Genomic DNA, 6,960 nt, shown 5'->3' with positions numbered 1-6,960 from the left:
GGAGTGAATTCAGCCACAGAATTCACAACAGTACCCCCCCCTTGAGGAGGGGTCACCGAACCCTCACCAGAGCCCCCAGGCCGACCAGGATGAGCCGCATGAAAGGCACGAACAAGATCGGAAGCATGAACATCAGAGGCAAAAACCCAGGAATTATCTTCCTGAGCATAACCCTTCCATTTAACCAGATACTGGAGTTTCCGTCTAGAAACACGAGAATCCAAAATCTTCTCCACAATATACTCCAATTCCCCCTCCACCAAAACCGGGGCAGGAGGCTCAACAGATGGAACCATAGGTGCCACGTATCTCCGCAACAACGACCTATGGAATACATTATGTATGGAAAAGGAGTCTGGGAGGGTCAAACGAAAAGACACAGGATTGAGAACCTCAGAAATCCTATACGGACCAATAAAACGAGGTTTAAATTTAGGAGAGGAAACCTTCATAGGAATATGACGAGAAGATAACCAAACCAGATCCCCAACACGAAGTCGGGGACCCACACGGCGTCTGCGATTAGTGAAAAGTTGAGCTTTCTCCTGGGACAAGATCAAATTGTCCACTACCTGAGTCCAGATCTGCTGCAACCTATCCACCACAGAATCCACACCAGGACAGTCCGAAGACTCAACCTGTCCTGAAGAGAAACGAGGATGGAACCCAGAATTGCAAAAAAATGGAGAAACCAAGGTAGCTGAGCTGGCCCGATTATTAAGGGCGAACTCAGCCAACGGCAAAAAGGACACCCAATCATCCTGGTCTGCAGAAACAAAACATCTCAGATATGTTTCCAAGGTCTGATTGGTTCGTTCGGTCTGGCCATTAGTCTGAGGATGGAAAGCCGAGGAAAAGGATAGGTCAATGCCCATCCTACCACAAAAGGCTCGCCAAAACCTTGAAACAAACTGGGAACCTCTGTCAGAAACAATATTCTCAGGAATGCCATGCAACCGAACCACATGCTGAAAGAACAAAGGTACCAAATCAGAGGAGGAAGGCAATTTAGCCAAGGGCACCAGATGGACCATTTTAGAAAAGCGATCACAGACCACCCAAATGACTGACATCTTTTGAGAAACGGGAAGGTCAGAAATGAAATCCATCGAAATATGTGTCCAAGGCCTCTTTGGGACCGGCAAGGGCAAAAGCAACCCACTGGCACGAGAACAGCAGGGCTTAGCCCTAGCACAAATCCCACAGGACTGCACAAAAGTACGTACATCCCGTGACAGAGATGGCCACCAGAAGGATCTAGCCACTAACTCTCTGGTACCAAAGATTCCAGGATGACCAGCCAACACCGAACAATGAAGTTCAGAGATAAGTTTATTAGTCCACCTATCAGGGACGAACAGTTTCTCTGCTGGACAACGATCAGGTTTATTCGCCTGAAATTTTTGCAGCACCCGCCGCAAATCAGGGGAGATGGCAGACACAATGACTCCTTCCTTGAGGATACCCGCTGGCTCAGATAAACCCGGAGAGTCGGGCACAAAACTCCTAGACAGAGCATCCGCCTTCACATTTTTAGAGCCCGGAAGGTACGAAATCACAAAGTCAAAACGGGCAAAAAATAACGACCAACGGGCCTGTCTAGGATTCAAGCGCTTGGCAGACTCGAGATAAGTCAAGTTCTTATGATCAGTCAATACCACCACGCGATGCTTAGCTCCTTCAAGCCAATGACGCCACTCCTCGAATGCCCACTTCATGGCCAGCAACTCTCGATTGCCCACATCACAATTACGCTCAGCGGGCGAAAACTTCCTGGAAAAGAAAGCACATGGTTTCATCACTGAGCAATCAGAACCTCTCTGTGACAAAACCGCCCCTGCTCCAATCTCAGAAGCATCAACCTCGACCTGGAACGGAAGAGAAACATCTGGCTGACGCAACACAGGGGCAGAACAAAAACGACGCTTCAACTCCTGAAAAGCTTCCACAGCAGCAGAAGACCAATTAACCAAATCAGCACCCTTCTTGGTCAAATCGGTCAATGGTTTGGCAATGCTAGAAAAATTACAGATGAAGCGATGATAAAAATTAGCAAAGCCCAGGAACTTTTGCAGACTTTTCAGAGATGTCGGCTGAATCCAATCCTGGATGGCTTGGACCTTAACTGGATCCATCTCGATAGTAGAAGGGGTAAAGATGAACCCCAAAAATGAAACTTTCTGCACACCGAAGAGACACTTTGATCCCTTCACAAACAAAGAGTTAGCACGCAGGACCTGAAAAACCATTCTGACCTGCTTCACATGAGACTCCCAATCATCTGAGAAGATCAAAATGTCATCCAAGTAAACAATCAGGAATTTATCCAGATACTCACGGAAGATGTCATGCATAAAAGACTGAAACACAGATGGAGCATTGGCAAGTCCGAACGGCATCACTAGATACTCAAAATGACCCTCGGGCGTATTGAATGCAGTTTTCCATTCATCTCCTTGCCTGATTCTCACCAGATTATACGCACCACAAAGATCTATCTTAGTGAACCAACTAGCCCCCTTAATCCGAGCAAACAAGTCAGATAACAGTGGCAAGGGATACTGAAATTTAACAGTGATCTTATTAAGAAGGCGGTAATCAATACACGGTCTCAGCGAACCATCCTTCTTGGCTACAAAGAAGAACCCTGCTCCCAGTGGTGATGACGATGGGCGAATATGTCCCTTCTCCAGGGATTCCTTCACATAACTGCGCATAGCGGCGTGTTCGGGCACGGATAAATTAAATAATCGACCTTTAGGGAATTTACTACCAGGAATCAAATTGATAGCACAATCACAATCCCTATGCGGAGGTAGAGCATCGGACTTGGGCTCTTCAAATACATCCTGATAATCAGACAAGAACTCTGGGACCTCAGAAGGGGTGGATGACGAAATCGACAAAAATGGAACATCACCATGTACCCCCTGACAACCCCAGCTGGATACCGACATGGAATTCCAATCCAATACTGGATTATGGGTTTGTAGCCATGGCAACCCCAACACGACCACATCATGCAGATTATGCAACACCAGAAAGCGAATAACTTCCTGATGTGCAGGAGCCATGCACATGGTCAGCTGGGCCCAGTATTGAGGTTTATTCTTGGCCAAAGGTGTAGCATCAATTCCTCTCAATGGAATAGGACACCGCAAAGGCTCCAAGAAAAACCCACAACGTTTAGCATAATCCAAATCCATCAGATTCAGGGCAGCGCCCAAATCCACAAACGCCATGACAGAAAACGACGACAAAGAGCATATCAAGGTAATGGACAGAAGGAATTTGGACTGTACAGTACCAATGACGGCAGACCTAGCGGACCGCTTAGTGCGCTTAGGACAATCAGAAATAGCATGAGTGGAATCACCACAGTAGAAACACAGACCATTCAGACGTCTGTATTCCTGCCGTTCAACTCTAGTCATAGTCCTATCGCACTGCATAGGCTCAGGTTTAACCTCAGGCAGTACCGCCAAATGGTGCACAGATTTACGCTCGCGCAAGCGTCGACCGATCTGAATGGCCAAAGACAAAGACTCATTCAAACCAGCAGGCATAGGAAATCCCACCATGACATCCTTAAGAGCCTCAGAGAGACCCTTTCTGAACAAAGCTGCCAGCGCAGATTCATTCCACTGAGTGAGTACTGACCATTTCCTAAATTTCTGACAATATACTTCTATATCATCCTGACCCTGGCACAAAGCCAGCAAATTTTTCTCAGCCTGATCCACTGAATTAGGCTCATCGTACAGCAATCCGAGCGCCAGGAAAAACGCATCGACACTACTCAATGCAGGGTCTCCTGGCGCAAGAGAAAATGCCCAGTCTTGAGGGTCGCCGCGCAAAAAAGAAATAATAATCAAAACCTGTTGAATAGGATTACCAGAAGAATGAGGTTTCAAGGCCAGAAATAGCTTACAATTATTTTTGAAACTTAGAAACTTAGTTCTATCTCCAAAAAACAAATCAGGAATAGGAATTCTTGGTTCTAACATAGATTTCTGATCAATAGTATCTTGAATCTTTTGTACATTTATAACGAGTTTATCCATTGAAGAGCACAGACCCTGAATATCCATGTCCACACCTGTGTCCAGAATCACCCAAATGTCTAGGGGAAAAAAAAAGTGAACACAGAGCAGAAAAAAAAAAATGATGTCAGAACTTTTTCTTTCCCTCTATTGAGAATCATTAGTTTGGCTCCTTGTACTGTTATGTTTGCTAATGACAGGTGTTATGAAGGCAATCCAGAAACACAGTGTGCTGAGCGATCAGAGCGCACACAGTGATCTGACAAATACCCAAAAATACAAGAACAAATTGATAGCACAATCACAATCCCTATGCGGAGGTAGAGCATCGGACTTGGGCTCTTCAAATACATCCTGATAATCAGACAAGAACTCTGGGACCTCAGAAGGGGTGGATGACGAAATCGACAAAAATGGAACATCACCATGTACCCCCTGACAACCCCAGCTGGATACCGACATGGAATTCCAATCCAATACTGGATTATGGGTTTGTAGCCATGGCAACCCCAACACGACCACATCATGCAGATTATGCAACACCAGAAAGCGAATAACTTCCTGATGTGCAGGAGCCATGCACATGGTCAGCTGGGCCCAGTATTGAGGTTTATTCTTGGCCAAAGGTGTAGCATCAATTCCTCTCAATGGAATAGGACACCGCAAAGGCTCCAAGAAAAACCCACAACGTTTAGCATAATCCAAATCCATCAGATTCAGGGCAGCGCCCGAATCCACAAACGCCATGACAGAAAACGACGACAAAGAGCATATCAAGGTAATGGACAGAAGGAATTTGGACTGTACAGTACCAATGACGGCAGACCTAGCGGACCGCTTAGTGCGCTTAGGACAATCAGAAATAGCATGAGTGGAATCACCACAGTAGAAACACAGACCATTCAGACGTCTGTATTCCTGCCGTTCAACTCTAGTCATAGTCCTATCGCACTGCATAGGCTCAGGTTTAACCTCAGGCAGTACCGCCAAATGGTGCACAGATTTACGCTCGCGCAAGCGTCGACCGATCTGAATGGCCAAAGACAAAGACTCATTCAAACCAGCAGGCATAGGAAATCCCACCATGACATCCTTAAGAGCCTCAGAGAGACCCTTTCTGAACAAAGCTGCCAGCGCAGATTCATTCCACTGAGTGAGTACTGACCATTTCCTAAATTTCTGACAATATACTTCTATATCATCCTGACCCTGGCACAAAGCCAGCAAATTTTTCTCAGCCTGATCCACTGAATTAGGCTCATCGTACAGCAATCCGAGCGCCAGGAAAAACGCATCGACACTACTCAATGCAGGGTCTCCTGGCGCAAGAGAAAATGCCCAGTCTTGAGGGTCGCCGTGCAAAAAAGAAATAATAATCAAAACCTGTTGAATAGGATTACCAGAAGAATGAGGTTTCAAGGCCAGAAATAGCTTACAATTATTTTTGAAACTTAGAAACTTAGTTCTATCTCCAAAAAACAAATCAGGAATAGGAATTCTTGGTTCTAACATAGATTTCTGATCAATAGTATCTTGAATCTTTTGTACATTTATAACGAGATTATCCATTGAAGAGCACAGACCCTGAATATCCATGTCCACACCTGTGTCCAGAATCACCCAAATGTCTAGGGGGAAAAAAAAGTGAACACAGAGCAGAAAAAAAAAAATGATGTCAGAACTTTTTCTTTCCCTCTATTGAGAATCATTAGTTTGGCTCCTTGTACTGTTATGTTTGCTAATGACAGGTGTTATGAAGGCAATCCAGAAACACAGTGTGCTGAGCGATCAGAGCGCACACAGTGATCTGACAAATACCCAAAAATACAAGAACGAGCTCTGAGACGTGGAAACTCTGTAGACTGCACACCTGATCCTATCCTAAACACAACTAAAAGCGGCTGTGGATTGCGCCTAACAACTACCTAGGCAACTCGGCACAGCCTAAGAAACTAGCTAGCCTGAAGATAGAAAAATAGGCCTGACTTGCCCCAGAGAAATTCCCCAAAGGAAAAGGCAGCCCCCCACATATAATGACTGTGAGTAAGATGAAAAGACAAAACGTAGGGATGAAATAGATTCAGCAAAGTGGGGCCCGATATTCTAGGACAGAGCGAGGACAGTAAAGCGAACTTTGCAGTCTACAAAAAACCCTAAAGCAAAACCACGCAAAGGGGGCAAAAAAACCCCACTGTGCCAAACTAACGGCACGGCGGTACACCCTTTGCGTCTCAGAGCTTCCAGCAAAACAAAAGACAAGCTGGACAGAAAAAAAGCAACAAAAAAGCAAAAAGCACTTAGCTATACAGAGCAGCAGGTCACAGGAACAATCAGGAGAAGCTCAGATCCAACACTGAAACATTGACAAGGAGCAAGGATAGCAGCATCAGGCGGAGTTAAGTAATGAAGCAGTTAACGAGCTCACCAGAACACCTGAGGGAGGAAGCTCAGAAGCTGCAGTACCACTTGTGACCACAGGAGTGAATTCAGCCACAGAATTCACAACAGATAAGAGAAGTTCTGAGACCATTTTTTTTTCTCTGCAGTGTGTTTTGTCTTTCTTTTCCCCTTAACCTCTGGGTGGTTCAGGACACAGGTGTAGATATGGACATTCAAAGTCTGTCCTTTTGTGTGGATCATCTCACTGCAAGGGTACAAAAAATTCAAGATTTTGTGGTTCAGAATCCGATGTTAGAGCCTAGAATTCCAATTCCTGATTTGTTTTCTGGGGATAGATCTAAGTTCCTGAATTTCAAAAATAATTGTAAACTGTTTCTTGCTTTGAAACCCCGTTCCTCTGGTGACCCCGTTCAACAAGTAAAAATCATTATTTATTTGTTGCGTGGCGACCCTCAAGACTGGGCATTTTCCCTTGCGCCAGGAGATCCTGCATTGCGTGATGTAGATGCGTTTTTTC

Source organism: Ranitomeya imitator, chromosome 3 (genome assembly GCF_032444005.1).
Source record: "Ranitomeya imitator isolate aRanImi1 chromosome 3, aRanImi1.pri, whole genome shotgun sequence".
NCBI classification, from domain to species: Eukaryota; Metazoa; Chordata; class Amphibia; order Anura; family Dendrobatidae; genus Ranitomeya; species Ranitomeya imitator.
The sequence above is the reverse complement of the archived record's forward strand: the minus strand, read 5'-3'. Positions refer to the sequence as shown.